The 21,911-nt window shown below is 47.5% G+C and overlaps 1 protein-coding gene and 1 pseudogene across 5 annotated transcripts in view; one reads left to right on the plus strand and one right to left on the minus strand.

Annotated features, from left to right (window-relative positions):
• KIF16B (kinesin family member 16B) overlaps positions 1-21,911 on the plus strand; it is a 306,272-nt gene that overhangs the window by 5,387 nt on the left and 278,974 nt on the right. The gene's annotated exons all lie outside the window — the stretch shown is intronic.
• On the minus strand, positions 7,042-8,406 carry LOC102266888 (bifunctional phosphoribosylaminoimidazole carboxylase/phosphoribosylaminoimidazole succinocarboxamide synthetase pseudogene; annotated as a pseudogene).

Raw genomic sequence — 21,911 nt, forward strand, 5'->3', positions numbered from 1 at the left:
TTCTGAAGAGCCAGCAAAATAATAATTGGGGAACTAATTTGTCCATTTCCCGTCGGTTTCAGTTGCTTGTTTTTTCCTGGAAACACTAGGTGATTTTTCAGGGTCATCCATCCTATCTGGTTGATCTATTGGGGTTACATGTTCGGGGTCTGAGGGTAGACAGCCTGGGTTCCTGTCTTAGCTGTCATTTACCAGGTGGGTACCTTTGAACAAGAGACTTAATTGTCCTAAGCCCCAATTTTTACATCTGCAAAATGGTGACGATAATTATATATACCTTATAAAATCTTCTGTGAGACAAGGTCTTTTCCAAATACTTTTTACTATGACTCACAATAAGAAACACATTTAAAATCGAAGCCCTGTAGATATGTAAAAGATTTATGAAGTGTTACATGCAATTCACTCATAGTTTCAATTTTATCCTATTCTATTCTGTCTCTTTTAAAATTTTCTCTTAAAATTTTTTAAAAAATTAATTTCTTGGCCACATCTTGGGACATGTGGGATCCTAGGTCCCTGACCAGGGATCGCACCCACAGCCCCAGCAGTGGAAGCCCGGAGTCTCAACAACTGGACCACTAGGGAAACCCCCCCGCATGTCTATTTTTAGGTCTACTAAATTGACTTGAAGATCTACTGATGAGTTGCAGTTGGCAGTGTGAAGAACACTCATGAGGTGCAGAAGAGATACGTGCATGGGGCAAAGCTCTACACGTGGTGCCTGGCATATAGCATGGGCTCTGTGAAGACTGCTGCTGCTGCTAAGTCGATTCAGTCGTGTCCGACTCCGTGCGGCCCCATAGACGGCAGCCCACCAGGCTCCGCCGTCCCTGGGATTCTCCAGGCAAGATCACTGAAGTGGGTTGCCATTTCCTTCTCCAATGCATGAAAGTGAAAAGTGAAAGTGAAGTCGCTCAGTCGTGTCTGACTCTTTGAGACCCCATGGACTGCAGCCCACCAGGCTCCTCCATCCATGGGATTTTCCAGGCAAGAGTACTGGAGTGGGTTGCCATGGCTGCTGTTATTATTAGAATTTCACAGTTGTACCTTTATGCAATAACTTGTATTTTAAAAATGTTCTCCCCCCCAGTTTTTTTTTGTTGAGTGCTGGCAGCAGACCAGATGTTAGCTTTGTAATGCGCTTTCTCATCTGACAAGGCAGGTCCACCCCACACCTTCTATCCATGACGGTTCTCAGCCTCTCTTCCCGATTAGCCTCTCAGGTAGAATTTGCTGTCATGTCTGTCAAGTTAAAAGGAAAAGAAAAAATGCCAGTGGTTGTTTGACTGGGGTTGATGTCGTTAGGCTCTGCTGAAGTCTTCCCATTGGAGAGCAGGTGTGGCGGGGAAGATAGCTCTGCGGAGGCCTCTTCGATCTGTTTTGGCACCAGGCTCTGGTGGGCTGTGTCTGTTGAGCCGCTGCCTTGCCTTGCACCAGGCACGTGCTCACTTCTTCATCTTGGGGACTTCCTTTCCCCCTTCCACCAACTCACTGACAGAGGCTTTTCACCCCCATTTGACAGAGGGGAAACAGAACGGCTGCCCCAGATAATCAAGCGGGCTGATCTGGCTCCGCCTCCCTCTGGAGCCCTCCGCCCGGGGACTTGTTGTCCTGGGCTCGCTGATGACAGAGCTGTTGGCCTCAGGGGACGGCTGGGCTGCTGGCGGAGAAGTCAGGGCCACAGCCACACACGCTGGCAGCAACAGAATCCGAGTGTGGTTGTCAGGGGGACCTCGGGGTTCTGGAGGTTGGAGGCAGAGGTCTGTAGCTTCCCAGGGTCCCTTAGATGAGAGGGTAGAGACTCAATTGAGCCCTGAAGAAGGGGTGTCAGCGACCACCATTTAGAGAGGGTCTGTGAAGTTCTTGACTGATGCCCTTTGAAAGGCAGCACAGTCCCTCCATTCTGCAGATGAGGAGCAAGGCTCAGAGACCCAGAGAGCCTGCCTGAGGTCACATAGCTCAGTCATGGTGGAGAATGGGTTCCCCCCCATAGTACAGAAGGCTCAGATGAGGATAGGCGGGGATGCCTGGCAGATGGCACCAAATACAGTTACCGGGGATCTTAGACAAACTGGAGATTTGGGTAAGGATTGGTTGAGAGGTTGGTAGGCAGGGTGTTCTGAGGACATTTCTTTGTTCAGCTTGGGAGTTGGGGCTTTTATAGTCCTGTCTTGTGCTGGCTAGCGTCGTAGCCCTTGGCTGCGTGCAGCTGCTCATATTAATATTAAATAAGATGTAAAATGTAGTTTCTTGGCTGTACAAGTCACATTTCAAGTGCTCAGTATCTACATGTGGAACAGGGCATGTCTGTCCTCGTGGAAAGTTCCGTCAGACAGGAAGGCTGGGCTGAGCTGGGTTTGAACCCCAGTCCTCCCGCTTCCTCGCTCTGGGTCTTGGCACTCTACTCAGGTGTTCTGTGCTTCCGTTTCTTCACCTGTAAGGTGGAGATTGTCGCAGGAGCCCTCTCGTGGGGCTGAGATGGTTTTTGAATGAAGTAACCCTTGCTAACAGTATCAGGCCTCAGAGTAAGCGCTCTGTAAATATTGGTTGCTCTTTTTAGGCGCTGAGAGCTGCTGATGGATTTTCAGAAGTTTCATCCAATAGCAGTGTAGAGAAACACCACTATGGCCAGCAACAGTGAGCATTGGTTGACTATTTCCCAAGGGCGGTGCTAAGTGCCTTGTATACACCGTTACCCACTGACTTTGCTGCCACTTCCTGGGCTGCAGGGCCCCGAGGCCTCAGCTCTCTGTGGAGTGGGCACACGTTCAGGGAACTGGAGTGTGGCCGAGAGGGCTGGGACCCTGGATGAGGCTGGAGTTCTGAGTAATAGGAAAGGGCATGAGATCGAAACTTATGAACAGGACCCTGAAAAAACTTTCACAATATTGTTTCGATTGTGAAAATACCGTGTGCTTATTAAAAATGTGTGCAAAAAGTGTACCCAAGAAATCAAATCGAAAATTGTATATAATTTCATGATTCAGAGATGATCCAAAATTCAGGTGCATTTGAATCCAGTCTTTTTTTTTCTTTCTCCTGATTGTGTAGCAACATAATGTATAACTGTTTTATATCCTGTATTTTGCATTTGCAAGAAACATCTTGAAGACCAGTCAGTAGGGCGTAGAGAGGGGAAGAGCCAGATGACTGAGTGGCTCGGGGCCCTGTTAAGTGGAGGCATGACCTTTCCCAAGGTTAGGATGTGGGCTGAGCAGGTCAGAGTAAAGGGCCACCGTGGTGAATTGAGTTGGCTTAGGATGCTGGTGGGGGATCCAGGCAGTAGGCACTCGGGTGGGTAGCTGTGGGGCCCCGGGGAGACTCCCCGGGGAGCGCTGTGCTGGCGCTGACCCTGACTCATGGAGTCTGGGGCAGATGGAGGCTTTTTCTTTCTTTTAGGTAAGACTTGACTTCCTCCACTTTCAGGTGGACTTGACAAGTAACATGAAGCAAATGACTGGCGATGTTTTTCATACACAAAATTTAAAACTATCTTAATATGTGTGATGCACTTGCACATGTGAGTACCAGAAGTTTGAAATAATGTTAAGTGACTTGAGTATTTAGTAAGTGTAATTTAATAGTAAAATTTGCTTTATTTTATTCGTGGCATCTGTGTGTGTGTGTGTTTGTGTCAGAGGTTATTTTGAAATGTCCAGTGGTGCAATGTAGAGAGAGCACTTTGGTCTAAAGCTGATTTAGCCTACACAGTCTCATTTCACAATTAATTTTCTAAATTATTTCAATAGCTTTTTCTGTTTTTGTGGATCCTGGAATTGGGATGTAATCTTGCTAAGGCCTGTTTTGTGGAAGGAAATACATTATACTTCTGGCCTGGGGCTGATGTGACAACGCCCCAGCACCTCCATCCCCTCCCCAGGGCAGGGCCTCCCTCTGTTCTCGATGGCCTGGATTGCCTTCTGTCTCGCTGTAGTTACAGACAGCAGCCCGCAGAAACCCCTCACGGAAAGGTAGTCCTTTTCCCCTTGGGTTCAGCCCAGTAACTCTCACCAGACACGGGAGGGACTGCCAGAGGGGCCTGGGTGCGTCCCTTCACTTCCTCCGACTCTGCACCGAGCTTGTGTTTCCTACTCTGTTCTTTCCCAAGTATATTCATTATTCATTGTTGCTGCCCAGGGGAGGGGAAGGAACTTTTTCTGTGATCAGCAGTCCACTCATAGACACGTGGAGCAAATGTCAACACAGAATTTAAAGTCAGTTGAGAAAGTGCTTCACTGTAATAGTGTTGGTAAGTGATTTTTGGCACCAATTACTGTGTCTAGGCACTCACTCACTAGGAACTCTGCTAAAACCTTTGCCATCATTATCTAATTTAATTCTTGACAACAGTCCACAGGAGTGAATATTTTTAGCTCCACTTGCTAGATGAGGAAACTGGGGATTAGAGAAAGATCAGGTCCTGGCTCAAATACCACTTCTTCTGAGACGTCTTTATCAACTGCATTGGCCATCGGCTTCATGGCATTTACCGTGATTGAGTTCTGTGCGTGTGCATGTGAAAGGATTTTTGTTTGGTTTCTTGTTTATCGTCCCTCTCCTTGAATGTAAACTCCATGAAAGCTGGTAACCTTGTCAGGTTTGTTCGTGGCTGTTTTCCAGGGGCCCAGAACGGTGCCTGGCAGGGATGGGCACTCAGAATGTACTTGCTGCATTAATGACTGTCTCCTCCTCCCCAGTCTCTCAGTTCGTGGATGCATATAGGAATCAGCATCCTTGGGATGCCTCGCGTCGCTCCCTGTGAGTGCAGGGGAATCTTGATGATCTTCCTGTCAGATGTTAGGGGATGGGGAGGTAGGAGCGGGCCAAGGAAGGGCCTCGGTAAGGAGGCTTTGGGCTTTCCCTGTGTATGAAGTTGAAAAAGTGAAACTGAAAGTGTTGGTCACTCAGTTGAGCTTGACTCACTGTGACCCCATGGACTGTTGCCTGCTAGGCTCCTCCATCCATAGGGTTCTCCAGGCAAGAATCCTGGGGTGGGTAGTCCTTCCCTTCTCCAGGGGATCTTCCCAACCAGGGATTGAACTCTGGTCTCCCACATTGCAGACAGATCCTTTAGCCATCTGACCCCCCAGGGAAGCCTGTGTATTAAGTTAATTATACACAATACATATAAAATTTGTTATGTTTATCTCTTAAGGTTAGAGAATTGGTGGTAAAACACTATTTTTCAGTGATACGTGGTTTATGGGACAGAACACTCTTGTTCTTTGGAAAAAGGTTTTTTTTTTTTTTAACTTGAAATAGTTATACAGTAAGGTTCCCATATATGCTTCCCCCAGCTTCCTCTGAATCAGCTTTGTATGTAACCATGGTGCAGTTGTTAGGACCAAGGTATTAACAAGGGCAACCCTGGTAACTGGACATGGTTTTCCCACTAACATCCTTCTTCTGTTTTGGGATCCAGTGCAGGATCCCACATGCTATTTAGTTGCTTTGTCTCCTTAAACTCTTCTGGTCAGTGACAGTTTCTGAGACTCCAGAGAGTGCCAGTGAGTTATTTAGTAGCTGCTGCTGTTTAGTCGCTCAGTTGTGTCTGACTCTTTGTGACCCCATGGACTGTAGCATGCCAGGCTTCCCTGTTCTTCACTGTCTTGGAGTTTGCCCAAACTCATGTGCACTGAGTCAGTGATGCCATCCAACCATCTCATCCTCTGTCAGCCCCTTCTCCTCCTGTCCTCAATCTTTCCCAGCATCAGGGTCTTTTCCAGTGAGTCAGTTCTTCACATCAGGTGGCTCAAGTATTAGAGTTTCAGCATCAGTCCTTCCAATGAGTAATCAGGGTTGATTTCCTTTAGGAATGACTGGTTTGATCTCCTAGGAGATCAGCCTTCTTTATGGTCCAACCCTCTACATCTGTACATGACTACTGGAAAAACCATAGCATTGACTAAACAGACCTTTGTTGGCAGAGTGGTGTCTTTGCTTTTTAATATGCTGTCCAGGTTTGTCACAGCTTTTCTTCCAAGAAGCAAGCGTCTTTTAATTTCATGGCTGCCGTCACTGTCCGCAGTGATTTTGGAGCCCAAGAAAATAAAGTCTGTCATTGCTTCCACTTTTTCCCCATCCCTATGCCAGGAAGTGATGGGACTGGATGCCATAATCTTCATTTTCTGAATGTTGAGTTTTAAGCCAGCTTTTTCATGCTTCTTTTTCACCTTAATCAAGAGGCTCTCTTGTTCTTTTTTGATTTCTGCCATTAGGATGGTATCATCTGCATATCTGAAATTATTGACTTTTCCCCTGGCAGTCTTGATTCCAGCTTGTGCTTCATCTAGCCTGGTATTTCTCATGATGTACTCTGCATGTGAGTTAAATGAGCAGGGTGATGATATACAGCCTTGATGTGCTCCTTTCTCAGTTTTGAACCAGTGCATTGTTCCATGTCCGGTTCTAACTGTTGCTTCTTGACCTGCATACAGGTTTCTCAGGAGGCAGGGATGGTGGTCTGGTATTCCCATTTCTTTAAGAATTTTCTATAGTTTTTTGTGATCCACAGTCAAAGGCTTCAGTGTAATCAGCAGAAGTAGATGTTTTCTGGAATTCCCTTGCTTTTTCTATGATCCGACAGATGTTCGATCTCTGGTTTCTCTGTCTTTTCTAAATCCAACTTGATATATGGAAGTTCTCAGTTCATAGAGTGTTGAAGCCCAGCTTGAAGGATTTTGAGCATTACCTTGCTAGCGTGTGAGATGAGTGCAATTGTGCGGTAGTTTGAGCATTCTTTGGCATTGCCCTTCTTTGGGATTGGAGTGTAAACTGACCTTTTCTAGTCCTGTGGCCGCTGCTGAGTTTTCCAAATTTACTAGCATATTGAGTGCAGCACTTAAACAGCATCATCTTTTAGGATTTGAAATAGTTCAGCTGGAATTCCATCACCTCCACTAGCTTTGTCCTTTTTTTTTTTTTTTTTTTTGAATTGAGAAAAGCATTTATTCACTTACAAATTTTATTTTTCTCTCAATGATTTAAAATCTTTCCATCTTGATTTTTTGGGGGGGGGGCAGCTAAACCAGAATATTATAGTTTTCCTCCTTAAAAAAATGCAGTGATGTTCTTTCTTATAAACTGGCCTCTCTAATTTTCTTGTCAGCCTGCTTCAAGGAAATCCATGTGTGTAATACACTTGCCTGCAGTCGGGCCCAGATCAAATGGTTATTTAATCCAAATATCTGAGCAGCAAACTGAGCTGATCCTTCTGGAGAAAGGATGGTTGAACAGCCAAGACCACGGGTAATTGAAGAGAAGACCACACATCCTGAGCTCCCCAGTCTGGAGTGAGAGGAGGACAGGTGATAACTGGATATGCAGTGTTACCATACAACACCAGCCCTAAACCATTGCTTCTGCCTGCCACTGCCACAAATACAGTAGGAATTCCATCTCCTTCATACTCAGCTTTAATCCTCAGAGTTTCATCTGGTCCTTTATGGGCAGAGGTGACCCTGAGTTCGCATGGAATGCCAAAATTTCCACAAGCCTTCTTAATTTTTTCACAGTGATTAAGATCAGAGGTTGAGCCCATCAATACTATAACCCTGCACTGACTTTCTGGTTTCAGAAGCAACTCTACTCTTTCTGCAACCTACTCAAAATTTTTCTTTACCATCTGTAGCTCTTCAGGAGTTACTTCCTTGAGATCACGATACGACTGTTTGTCTTTTTGCTGGCTTCGGTCTCCTGATGGCCAGAGTCTCCAGGAATCATTATCAATAACATCAGCAAGAACAATTTCTCTGGTGATTACATCAACACCAAATTCAATCTTCATATCAACTAGTGTACAGTTCTGGGGCAACCAGGATTTCTCCAGTATTTCAAAAATAGCCTGCGTAGCATGACTCATGATATCCACTTCAGTTTGTCCTATAACAAGTCCAGCAAAGCAAAAATTTGCAGCAATTAGCTGTTCCTCAGACCACTGTGGATCATTATTGGCATCATCCTTAAAAAACACCTCCACTTTAGGTGGGTAGAACTTATATCCTTCCTTAACACCAGGATTTCTTTTGAGAAAAGAACCAGTTGCTATTCTTCTACAAACCCATTCAATTGGAATCACTTCACACTTAGGTGCAATGAAAGCTGTCTCCCCACATTTTTTGGTGAAAGCAGTTTTGATACCTGCTTCCTGTAACAACTGAAAAATACAGCTGGTAATTTTATTTGAGATTGCAGCTTTTCCTTCAAGGTGATTCTTTCTGGCTGCATTTCCTGCTGTTATCTGGTCCTTGGATTGCAGGAGGACTTTTCCTGGACTATCCAACAATTCGTAGACTCCTTTTGTTTTACCCTCATAGAGTTTTTTACCAATCTTCAGTACTTCGACTGCCGCCATTGTCCGGAGAGGTCTGAAGGCTTCGGCCGCGCTGGGAAGAGACGCAGGACTCTGGAAAAGAAACGCATCAGAGAGGCTCACGGGGCGGGGGAGCGAGGCACCGCCCGCAGGCACGCCCCTGGCATGGCCGCGTGACCCCTAGCGCCCCCTCCGGGTCTCTTCGAACATCTCCGCGGCCACGGAATATCGCGGGTCCCTAACCTTCCCAGAACTTGGACCCCGGAGCTCTAGCTTTGTTCTTAATGTCCCTCAGTTTGAATTTCTCTGACATTTTGTCATGACTAAAGTGAAGGTATTCGGTTCTGGCGTGTGGAGAATTTGTAGAATGCCACGTGAGTGCCCTATGTCTCCTATCATGGGGGTTCATAATGCCAGTGTGTCTCTTTACTGGTGATATTGACCTTGGTCCCTTGGTCAAGGTGGTGTCCACCGTATTGTTATATTTTTTTCCTTTTTGTAATTAATGCATATCTGAAGGAAATACTTTGCAGGAAAAGTTTTTGCCTTCTGTTTCAACAGTATTTATTTATTTATTTTTGCCTGTGGGAACATTTCAGATTTTCTGATAAAAGTTCTTGTGAGTATAAGTTCACTTAAAACATTTTTCTACCTCTGAGTTAGTGAAAAAGGGTTAATCATGTTTCCAATGAAGGACATTTGTGCTTTGGAAGGCTGATGACAATTGTGCAGGACTATGCACTTAAACGCTGGACTGGAAGAAACACAAGCTGGAATCAAGATTGCTGGGAGAAATATCAATAACCTCAGATATGCAGATGACACCACCCTTGTGGCAGAAAGTGGTGAGGAACTAAAAAGTCTCTTGGTGAAAGTGAAAGTGGAGAGTGAAAAAGTTGGCTTAAAGCTCAACATTCAGAAAACGAAGATCATGGCATCCGGTCCCATCACTTCATGGGAAATAGATGGGGAAACAGTGGAAACAGTGTCAGACTTTTATTTTTTGGGGCTCCAGAATCACTGCAGATGATGACTGCAGCCATGAAATTAAAAGACGCTTACGCCTTGGAAGGAAAGTTATGACCAACCTAGATAGCATATTCAAAAGCAGAGACATTATTTTGCCAACAAAGGTACATCTAGTCAAGGCTATGGTTTTACCAGTGGTCATGTATGGATGTGAGAGTTGGACTCTGAAGAAGGCTGAGCGCCGAAGAATTGATGCTTTTGAACTGTGGTGTTGGAGAAGACTCTTGAGAGTCCCTTGGACTGCAAGGAGATCCAACTAGTCCATTCTGAAGGAGATCAGCCCTGGGATTTCTTTGGAAGGAATGATGCTAAAGCTGAAACTCCAGTACTTTGGCCACCTCATGCGAAGAGTTGACTCATTGGAAAAGACTCTGATGCTGGGAGGGATTGGGGGCAGGAGGAGAAGGGGACAACAGAGGATGAGCTGGCTGGATGGCATCACTGACTCGATGAACATGAGTTTGGGTCAACTCTGGGAGTTGGTGATGGACAGGGAGGCCTGGCATGCTGCGATTCATGGGGTGGCAAAGAGTCGGACACGACTGAGCGACTGAACTGAACTGATGCACTTAAACGTCTGCAGTAAATCGTTTATCAGCTCAGTCCATGCTCAGGTTTTGTACTCTGTACCGTTTCATTTTTTTAAAAAAGATGGTTATTATCCACTAAACTGATTTTATAATTGGCAGTTTGAAAACCTTCGTGTAGTGAATCCATTATTCAGAGCAGAACTTGGTAAAATCTGATTTTTCTATGTGAGAGAACTTTGAAATTAGGATGTTACTAGAAAGTGAGTCCTCTTTCCTCTGGGAAGCTGGAGGTGGGGGTTGGGCTTTTGACCCCAAGAGGATAAATAAAGCTTAGAATGAGAATTTTCAGCCAAAGAATCTAGGAGCCTGAGCCGACCGTGGGATGTCCACTGTCAGGAGCTTTCTTTCTCAAGTCCTTGTGCCTCATGGTCTTGGGGTCTCTTGCCTGGATGAACCTCCAGATCCTTATTTTCAGGGTTTATTAAACAGAGTCTAAGTCATCAAGGTGACTCAGCCTGGGGCACAGCTAAATTACTTTGTGAGTTCCCTCTGAGTGGGACTTAAACTTTCCGAGGGAGCTTTCCAGAAAAACCATTCAGGTTGATGGAGACTAGCTCAGAAATGAAGCATGTTGTAGAGATATAGCTTTTAAAATATTAGGTTTTGGCCTGTTCGCTTCCTTTTTGTAAGGTTAGTGTTTTTATAGGAGTTATCTCTGCTTGGTCAGCTAGAAGGGCAACTATGAGAAAAAAGTCTGTAGTCCTGGGCTGGTGCTCATATATGGTGATCCAGCTGAGATGTTTTTCTTCTGTTTTGAAAAATATTAAAAAATTTTTCATTTTGAAATAGGTATAAAAGTTACAAAAATAGCACAGCGTTCCCATGTATTTTTCACCTTGTACAACTGTAGTATAATTAAAAACCAGGCAAGGAGCTTGATACAGTATTATTCAGTGGTCTGATTCATCCAGATTTCCCAAGTTGCCCCTATAGTATCTTTTTCTCTGGTCTAAGATCACACAAGTCATTTAGTTGTCTTGTAAAATATCTCCTTTTTTAGCTTCTCTTGTTCTTAGGGCCAACTTTGGCTATACTGATACACTATATTAAAGGTGAGAATAGGTACCCTCCTCCCAGGCCCCCAGTACCTCTGTCTCCTCAAAGGACTGAGGAATTTTGCCTCCTGACATCCTTGATTATTTGAGCTGCTGACCCCTTGGTTGGATTAGTTGTTCTACGTGTCAATGAGAAGGACAGTTGGGGACCTTTAATCCTCGATGGGGCTTTTCCCCAAGAGAGCCTTATTTCTAGTGTTAACTTAACCTGTACATCCTACTGAAAGCTCTCAGATTTTCTGTTCTTTCTGATGACTAATAAATGAATTAAAGGACCAGTGGAAGGAATTTATTCTTTCTTTCCTGGAACCTAAGTGCTCTGGAATGGATTTGATTGTCTCTAATTTGATCTTGGCTGGAATTCCTCTCTCTCTTGATTATAAAGAGTCAGAGGATTTTGTGGTTGTTTCTGCTTTTACCATCTTTCTCCCTCTTCATTTTAGTTTACTCTTGACTTTTGAGAGACAGCTATTGATAATCGGTCTTGGATAAATCTGATTTATTTTCTCTACCGTCTTTTTCAGGCTTTGGCCCATGTTTGTAGTTATTGATTTTCCATTTCTTATTCATTTCTGCCTTCACTCAGCAGACATTAAGTGCTCTCACATAAGAGAAACTGCTTTTTTTGTGTGGGATCTTTTCCTTGGAGGGACATCTCAGTACTGTGGCTGGATTAAATTAGCAGGACAGAAATTTCACTGCCTCATAATTCCAGACTTTCACACGGTGCTCAGTGAAGGTGCAAGAGAGGCATGGGTGTTGAAAGGTAGGTGAGTCAGATGGTCCCAGAGTTGCCTCCTGCTATTGCCAGTAACTACCTGCATGGTTTTCTAAAGGATACTTTAGTCTTCTGATCTCTTCTTCCTTCATCTGTACAGTGAGGACAGTGATACCTGCTTGGAAGGTTATTTTCACAGCGTAAGGAATTCATGGCGGTAAAGTGCTTGCACAGAGTGGGCAAATCAGTGGTAACTTATAATTTTGTGTTGTGCCTTTTGGGATTTCACATGAGTAGTGTGATGATGGAGCAGAATCTTATATAACTCAGTAATGAGTGGACTTTGTCCGCTTGTCACCTAGTGTTAGGGTCTCTGTGTAGATAATAAAATGCAGTATATGTTGTGATAAAGGAGAATCAATGTGAGCTCAAGTCTACAGGTAGATGTTATAACAGAAATGGAGCTCTGTGGTTTGTATAGGCTTCATGTGGTGAAGAGCAGGTATTTTTCTGGTGACCTTGGCATCTGTCCAGCCATTGAGTTTTTATTGGGCTTTTTCTTTTGTCAGAGATGAACAGGCTCACGATCCCTGCCCTCCAGTAGCTCATGACCTAGTGGGAGCCGTAGACACAAAGAATGTCCCCAGTTCTGTGGGTGATGGTGGGTACTCAGGGCATGGTGGTGAGGGGCTGCACAGGTATTGAGTGGAGCACCTTTTCAGGGCTGGGAGGGACAGCCCGGAACACTCCACCACTGAGGGCCGGACTCTGTGCACGAGTTGGCTGCGCAGACAAGGTAGGCGATGGCATTTGAAGCAGAAAGGGTCCATCGGCCCCAGGCTAGGGAGTGTGACTGGGGAGCTGCAGTGTTGTCACGTGACCGAAACTTCAGATGGCTCTGAGCGCGGGCACAGGGCTGGGAGGCCCAGATTCCGGGGTCATGCCGTCTGGACTTCGTTATCGTTTCTTCCTTTTTGTTATCCTGAAATGGTATAACTTAAAGCTGATTCTGTAGGTAATGGGAACTGTTTCACAAATGGATGTAACACTTTTCTAACGTGTGTGAAAGCCAAGGAGTGAGACTGACAGGCAGCCCTGGGTGGGCATCAGGTGTGACTGAATGCAGAGGGGTGGGAACTAGTGCCTTGGAATTGGAGCAGCCCTACTTTCCCAGCCACATGCGGCCACCACCCCACCCGCCCATCCGTCCACCCATCTACCCATCACCACCCATCCACCCACCCATGCCACCCCCCCACCTACCCATCCACCCCACCCGCCTGTCCACCCACCCGTCCACCCCACCCCTCCACCTGTCCACCCACCCGCCCATCCACTCATCCATCCATCCACCCACCTGCCCATCCACTCATCTATCCACCCACCCACCTGCCCATCCACTCATCTATCCACCCACCCATCCACCCCACCCATCCATCCATTCACCCACCCCAACCCACCCTCCCATCCATCCATCCATTCACCACCCACCCACCCATCTATCCATCCATTCACCCACTCATCCACCCACCCATCCATTCATCCACCCCACCCATCCACCCACCCATCACTCCACCCATCCACCCACCCATCACTCCACCCATCCACCCACCCATCACTCCACCCATCCACCCACCCATCACTCCACCCACCCATCCATCCATTCACCCACCCATCCACCCACCCACCCATCCATCCATCCACTTATCTGTCCACCCACCCTCCGTCCTCATTACCACTCACTCCCATCTACCTACTCATTCATCTCCTCTCCCACCCATCCACCTGCCTGTCTCGCCAACTAGCTGGGGAATCTGGTTCTTTCGTTTCTTAACAAAGAGCCAACTTAAAAAAAAAAAGCAAAAAATCCTGACGCTTGGGCACCTCTTTTCTCCATCTTTTGTCTTTACCAGACTACAAACTAGATGTCAGTGTATTTCTAGAAAGAGGTTTCATTTCCCTGTCATTGATTGATTAATAGATTGATCAAACTCTGCTGGCTGTATGCCAGGTCTTGTATTAGACCAGCAGTTCCCAAAAGGTTTTGGAGATTGTTTAAAAATTATTGATGAACCCAGAGAGCTTTTGTTTTGTGGGTTATATCAGTATCTTTACCACATTGGAGGTAAAAAACATATTACTTTTATTTTTCTATATTTAAAAAAAGTGTTTATTGTTTTTAAAATTTTTTGACTGTGGTGAGTGGCATGTGGGATCTTAGTTCCCTGCCCAGGGATCGAACCCGAGTCCTCTGCACTGGAAGTGTGGAGTCTGAACCCCTGGCCTACCAGGGAAACCCCAGAGCAGACATTTTTAGAAGAATATTTGAGCACATTGTCATGGCACATCTTGCAGCCTCTGGAAAACTTCACTAAGCAGTCATGAGTGAGAGTGAAAAGGCACGTGGTGTCCCGGCATCTTTATGAAAAGGGTCTGGACCTCTCCCAGTTCCCTGCCCCCCGCCCCAGACTGTGAGAAGCCGCTGGGCTGCATGTTGGGAGTCCGATGGGGGCTCCAGCCCCGTGCAGGCCCTGCGGCCGTGGGATAGCCCCGTGGTGCTGTGGAAGCCTGTGATGGGGCTCAGGGCCTCGCTGAGACCTGGGGTGCTGGGAAAGGCCCTTGGAGGGAGAGGCGGCTCAAGCAGGCCTGTAGCGGGCACCGGTGAGTGTAGCGGGTAGAGGGAGCAGCGCCCAGAGGCTTCACGGGAGCAGCTGAAAGCGGTTCCTCAGGGCTCTGTTAAGGTCGCATTTGCTAGGAAGAGACCAGCAGTTTGCTTTCTCTGTGTGGCTTCAGTGTGATGTGATTTTATCCACCTGTTTAACCTCAGAGGCAGACACAGCTGCTCTCAAGTGTCTTTCCCGTGTGACTCAGGGAAGCCTGGGGCCAGGTCTCAGCACTCCTGTTGGAGAGCCTCCTATTTCAGATGCTGAGCGGGATTTGCCAAGCTTTAAAAAGGCCAACAAGAGCCACGAAAGGTGAGGGGCTGAGAAGCAGCGTGGATGGTGCAGCAGAGTGGAGGCCACATGGAAAAGCTTGATTAATCATCAGAGAACAGGAGGGCGACACTTGCGAGCTGAGGACTCGAGTGCAGCAGAAGGGGCCCTGCTCACCCGATGTCACCGTATTGTCAGTGAGAATCCTTGCAAGGAGGGCCGTCTCCCCTGCTTCTCATCTCTGCCTTTGAGATGACGTCCAGACTAGAGGTGTAGGCTGGCCAGGTGCAACCTGAGACCTCCTTCCCCCTGTGTGGCCGTAGGAGGGGCCGCTTTATTGTGCCAGGACTCTCCGCTCAGCAGAGCCCAGAAATGAGGCCAGGCCTGTTCTGCTCTGTCTCCGTTTTACTGCAGAAAGCATGGGGCTATCAGAGGACTTTCTCACCTCAGGCCCTTCAGGCTTGACGACGAGGTGAGTGCTCTGGTTTCTGTGTGTAAATCGTGGCAGGGTATTTGGTTTCGAGGAATCTGGGGTGAGCTCTTGAATAGGAGCCTGTGAATGCTGCACCAGTGCTACAGCTCGGGCAAGGGCAGTTTCTTCTTCTCGAGGTGCCTTGAGGACACTTGGGGTGAAGATACTACCCAGGAGTCCGGAAGAATAATCAGGGAGGGGGCAGCCCACTCTGACAAGACAAAAGGAAATGAGAGAAAGCCACCTCCTGGTGGTTTCTTCAATAAACCCTTAATTCCTGAACGAATCAAACCTTATTTGCTTCTGGCTGAGTGAAATTATGTATTGTTAAAAGTCAGCTTGATGAGTTTCGGGGCCTCTGCCAGCTTTTCCAGGACTCTGTCGCTCTGTCCCAGCACTGTGGGTGGGAGGAGGTCATGAAATCCAGCAGAAGGTACAGGAAGTTTGAAAAGGCATGGTCAGCTCATTTAAATCTGCTGGCAGTTGGTCATCTCAAGGGTTTTACTGTTAGAGGCACAGCCCTGTCTGTGAAGTCTGTGGGTTTCTGGGTGGGGGGCTCAGTGCCCAGGTCTGGGGAGCCAGGTGAGGGGCTGGCTGGCAGGACCCTGCGAGGAGCCCGTCCTGCTGTCGATGCGGATGCAAGAGGGTCCTCTGCTTCCAGAGAAGTCTGAAACCCAGGTTTGTATGTTTGTATGTAAAACCTTCTGATTTTTAACATGTGATGACACGCCAGCTGCCAACACCTGCATTTCCTGCCTGACGACTGTCTTGGGCACCAAAGTGAAACAGGCTGGAATCACTGGGTAATTTAACACCCCAGAACCAGCCCTCAACCAGTGATCCACGAGTATAAATTCCCCTCTTGGGCACTTTGGGGTAACTTTTGGGGTAACTTTGGGGTAACTTTGAAGTCTGTATGTCATACCATTTCCAGAGTCCCCAGGTGAAACTAAGCTCCATCGTGCACAGTGTAACTGGCTTGATAATACACCTCTAATACACTTCTGTCCTTTTACCGTCTCACTTCCCTTCCCTCCTACTGGCGTTTGCCAGGATTGCCTCCCACATCAATGCCATGGATTTAAAAAAAAACACACACCCCAAATTAAAGGCATTTTGTCTATTTATTTTTATAATTTTTTATAATTTTAATGAAGTATAGTTGATTTACAGTGTTGTGTTAATTTCAGGTGTACAGCACAGCGATTCAGTTATTTTCAAGTTCTTTTCCATTATAGGCTATTACAAGATATCGAATATAGTTCCCTGTACCACACAGTAGGTCCTTGTTTATCTGTTTTATGTGTAGTAGTGTGTCTGTTAATCCCAAACTCCTCATTTATACCTCCCCGCGTAGGTGTTTTAGAACGCAGCATATATCAGTCCTTATCCCGGGTGTCCCTGTAAAACCTTTGGTGTAGAATGGAGGTTTAAAATTCTTCGTCCTTTCTTTATTTTATTTAGAACTCATACACTTTGCACCTTTCCCTTCCTACTCGCCTGCATGTCAGCGTCGTCCACGTTTGCCAGTCCCATGGTCGAGCCACACGCATCCCTGAATCTCACCGAGCGCTTAGAGATGCAGGTGCTTCCTGGTGGCCGCGAAGATCAGGAGAGAGGGCACATGGGGGCGGGAGCTGCTGGGAGACACGGGTCTGTAGGGAGCATCTGTGGGCTCCGGGTGCCTGCGAGGCTTGGTCCTCTGCCTAGGGCCTGGGGTCTGCCCTCTGAAAGTGGCGCCCCCTCGGAGGCAGGCTTGGGGATGGGTAGGCCTAGTGGTCCCCAAAGCGTTGGTCGGTCACAGGTATGGAACCTCAGCCCGGCTGTTTGGATCCGAACCTCAGCTGTAGCTCTGAGCAGGCCGCCTACCTGCGTGGGGTGGGGCGGGGTTCTCTCCTTAGCCTCAGGGATTTTGGGGCTTGCTCTTTTTCCGTCTCTCTCACCTGGTTTCTCCCAGGTCTGGGTCATGATTTGTTTTCCTTTTAGGGCTTTGGTGGTGGCCTGAGTATGGGTGAGCCCTGCCTTGCCCCTGGGACACTGAGTGGGGGGACTGGAGGAGCCAGGAGCTTGAGACACTGGCCTCCACCTGGACTGAGACTTCCCACCCCAGAGAGTTGGATTTAATGAGTGTGGGGTGCAGGTGGGGTGCCGGGGGGCTCCCGAGGCAGGAGCCCTGCTGGGAGGGGATTGACGGCACTTTGCTCTGGGGACCGGATGCCTCGAGGGAGGTCTCCATGCTCTCCTCCTGTTGACGGCCTCGTGTTTCCAGGTGAAACCCTCTGGTGCCCTACCTCCTACGTGTCACTTTTGGTCACGATTGTGCTTCCTTTCTGGGCTGACTTTGTTTCGCCTGCTGACCACAGCCTGGGCTCTCCTTGGTCTGGACGCCTACCCAGCTGTATGCTGGCTTGTCTTCCACAGCCTGTTTGCTCTCGTCCTCGTGGGTGATCGCAGGCAAGAGCTACGATCGTATGTCTGCATCCCTGGAGAGCCCTGTGCAGGGGAGACCAGTGTGTTTGTCCGCTGACCTCCTCCTGCCTCTGGTGACTGTTGCTCCCATTAATTGTGTGTAAGAGTGTGCATTGCACGCTTGCCCCAGGGATGGGCACGATGCGGGAAGGATGGTGTGTCTTCAGATGGCGCGGTCCGCGTGCTCAGTCAGGAATAACCAGACCTAATCATAGATATTTAAGTGAATTTTGGTGTTTCTGATGTTCTTTTTTTAATTTTAAATAGTTAAAAAAATTTTTTTTATTTGGCTGCACCGGGTCATAGTTGCAGCACGTGGCGTCTTGAATCTTCGTGGCAGCGGGCGGACTCTTAGTTGCAGCTTTGGGGTCTAGTGCCCTGACCCTGGATTGAACCCAGACCCCCTGCATTGGGATCTTGGATTCTTAGCCACTGGACCACAGGGAAGTCCCTGTTTCTCACATTCTTATCTTTTTTTTTTTTTTTACAAACTATGGCCTCTGGATTGTGTTGTTCATCAAATGATAAGCATTACATGCTTCAAATGATAAGCATTATATAAACAAAATTTATGAAGATCAGCTCTATGGTCGTTGCTCATTTTGTGAGATCTGGCTAGAAAATTTGGCAAAATTTGTTTTTTGGATTCCCTCCATTTCTACTTACTTTGGGAAAAGATTGGAAAGGTTTTGTTAAAATGAATGTCAGTCCCCAGAGGGCAGGAGAGGCACCGTGAATATTTGTTGAATAAATGTTTGGGTCTCGGATTTGTGGTGGAAATAAAAGGGCACTTTGGTTTTCTGCTGGTGTGGGGCCTTGTGTGGTCTGCTTTCCTCTGTCATATCTCTCAGCAAAAAATTATACATAAGGGAAGCTCAGTACTTTTATAGGCGAGGCAGCAAAGACTCAGCAAAGTTAAATAAAGTGCCAGCATCTCGCAGCTACTCAGAGTCAGAATTTGCACCCAGCTCACCGAAGCGTGGTGCTCTCCTGATGATGATTAACCCGCTCTGCTGGGCAACACCTGAGGCTGGGCCTGGTGGAAACGCTGCGAGAGACCACGACTGCATCTCATTCCACCTCGACGCCGAGTGAAGTCCTGAAGAAACAGCCCTGCAGTTTAGTATTTCGTAGCACACCCTTCTGTCAGGTATACTTAGCTAGCAGTGTTATAAAAGGAATCAATCTTCTCTTTACGTGCCAGCTATTGTATTTTTTTTTTTTTTTTCCCTCAAAGGCTGCCACTGAGAACATTTTTCTAAAATGGAGGTAAATCTGGAAGGAGTTTTGTAGTGGCGGTGTGGGTGCAGAGCAGACAGAACTTGGTATTTCGCGGGGCTGTAGCACTAAGCTGATCTCTTTGTGCATGAGTCAACTTAATGTCTGAACACAGAAGAACAAAAGAAGTATTAATAGATCTTCTTATGTTCTCGTTATTATATTATGCTACCCCCTTTAAACTTTCACTTTAAAATAAAAAATGAATAGGTCAGTTGTGTGTTTGGAGAGGCACACTGGAGAAGTTTGGCCATGTGCACATCCTGGCTTTTCCTCTTTCCTGTGACTCAAAAGAGAGGGAAGGTCCCTGTGGCTCACTCTTGGAGTCATAGTCACAGCTGTGGGTCTGCAGGAAGGGTGAGCTTCGTGTCTGTTTTGGAGTTGACATCTGCCAGGTGAGCTGGTGTTTATGGGGGTGTACTTACCTGCGTTTAAAAATCGAAAACATGTCATAAACTTGGAAGCATTTCCTTCACTTTAGTGCTTGAATTTAAGAAAAGCATCTTGCTTTCAGCTGTTTCGTTGATTTCATTTGCTTACTCATTCTTTCGTTCATCCATTCATCCAAGTGCTCACTGTATATAAGGACACTGCAGTTTGTGTCGGGGTAGCTATCAGAAGCAGGGCATAACCTCTGCCTTTGGGAAGCATCTAGACTGGTGGGGAAGATGAAGTGTAGTGGCCCAGCCGTAAGTGGGTAGAAAACGGCAGCTTCCGTGGTGTGTTGTGGGCTGTCACCGCCCAGATGTGGTGAGTGATGGTAGGACTTCACACAGAAGACGTTGGCTAGGGCTGTTTAGGAAGACCTGCTGGAGGAGGAGGCTCGTTAAGCATCTTGAAGGGTAAGTGAAATGGAGGAGGAAAGCACCGTCCAGGCAGCGGGACTGGTGTGAGGGTCCATATGTGTCTTGGAAAAAGGGCCAGCTTAGAACGGCAGGGAGCTCGGGTGACTGGCGTGGGTGGCAGCCGAGGCTGGATGGGCTTCTTGTGCCCCTCCATCCAGCACCTGATGCAGCTGGTGACTTGCACCTGTTTAGACTAATCTTCCTGTGGACCCCTTAAACGTGCTGACCTGCCCACTGGGATCCCATGGGTGCCGAGCTTGCAGAGCTCCCACCTTGAGGAGAATGTCACTGAAATCAAGTTGGGGTCCTGGCATGTCCTCGACGGTCCTCTGTGGCTGAATTTCTCTAACCTTTCCCAAGGCTGACTCAGCAGGAGCAACTTCGACCCGGTCACTTCACCTCTGGGGTCTTGGGTTCTTTGTGGGTGAGACCAGGGCTGGGCTGGGGCTCCTCTCTCCTGAGCCAACCCCCTCTTCTCGCCTCCATGTGGTGATGAGCCTCCCCTCGGCTCTCCAGCCATCAGGATCTTGATCTCAGGTGCTCCCCCTGCATCGCCTCCAGAATTCCCTGAGAAAGTGTCATTGTCGTCTGCAGTCTTGAGCACGATTTGGTCCTTCAAGATTTGAGGCTTGAGTTTTTGTCTCGTATGAAATTCTTGAGCTTTCAACCAGCTTTTCTCAGCTGGAATCAGGGTTCCATGGCACAATTAAGCGTAACTCCCAGAGTAAGGCATCCATTATATGCAGTGAACTAACCTTGCTCCTGTGCTTTTAGAATGCTACTAGCTATAACCTTCTTTAGGGAAATTGAGAATATAGTTACTTGGTGTATGCACATGCTATTTTCTCTTCCCTGCTTGCTTTTTTGCTGCAAACTGCATCAAAGTTTGCACGCTTTTTTGCTACCTGGTCTTTTTCCCCACGTAACAGTGTTCCTCAGTTCTGTGATGTTCTAGACTTCAAAGAGAAGCCCCGGCCAGAAGCAGCAGTGATACCGCAGAAGGCACAACCCTGCCCTGGGTTTTTGTCCTGGAATTGGGGATTTAGAGGAAGGGAGGGCATCACTGAGCAGAGGGCGCCTGAGAAGGAGCTGGAAGGCAGTGAGGCTTCCCCACACTTTAGGATTCCAGTGTTTCTGGGTTGAGGAGGGCATCACGCTTGGCCATTAGTGTCTCCCAGGAGGTTAAATACCCACACCTGGTCTCCATCCTGGATGTTCTCACCTGGGAAGCCGGGGCTGGGCTCTTGAGATGATTCCATTGCTCGGCGGGGCTTAGGAACCCGGGTTTGACCGTGTTGCCTTTTGAACACATCTTTGCTCTTGCCCCGGTCCAGTGTCTCTGTGTGGCTTGTATCAGTCTCCTCACTGGTCTCCTTGTGCTCTCTTCCTGCTCCGGAGTCTAAGCAGCAGCTTGAGGGGTCATTTAAAAATGTAGCAGCGTTTTGCCCTCCCTTGTCTCCCTGTGTCTGAAACTTCCTGTCCCACGTCGGTTCCTGGTGTCATCTGGCCCCTGCCCCTGTTTTGGCCTGTCTTGCTCCCCGCCTCCCCTCTTGTAGTCCCACCAACCTTCCCTCTCTTCCCCAGACTTCTGGCTGGGTCTTGCCCCAGGGTCTCTGCACCTGCTGTTCCTTTTTCATGGGCTGCCCTCCCAGCTGTCTACCTCGCTGCAATTCAGCCCTTGCTCCCACGCCGCCCCTTGGAGAGGTCCTGTCTGACTACTTGCCTCTCCCTGTCTCTGCCCCTAGTCCCAGCCTAGGACACCCTTTCATTTATTTCTAGCACTTACCAGTATCTACAATGGTATTTATTTTTTTCTAACCCCCTCCCTAAAATGAAGACTTCAGACAGTACTCTGTGTTGTTTACCACTTTGTCCCTGTGCTGAGAGTGCTGTTTGTCATTTGAAGGTCTCATGAGTATCTGTGGACTGAAGGAATATCTGGATCTCTCCATCCAGCATCCTGGATAAGGATCTGTCATTTAGATCTCCAGCTAAACCTTCTCTGATGATTCTGCACGTCTCAGGGAAGCCTGTTGGGTATGGAGACACTTCTGGTGGTTATGCTGGCCTTCCTTCAATGGAAAGCTGAAAGCAGGTGGTGGTTCAGTTGCTCAGTCGTGTCCAACTTTGCAGCCCCATGGACTGTAACACTCCAGGCTTCCCTGTCCTTTACCATCTCCTGGAGTTTACTCAAACTCATGTCCATTG

Source organism: Bos mutus, chromosome 13 (genome assembly GCF_027580195.1).
Source record: "Bos mutus isolate GX-2022 chromosome 13, NWIPB_WYAK_1.1, whole genome shotgun sequence".
Classification (NCBI taxonomy): Eukaryota; Metazoa; Chordata; class Mammalia; order Artiodactyla; family Bovidae; genus Bos; species Bos mutus.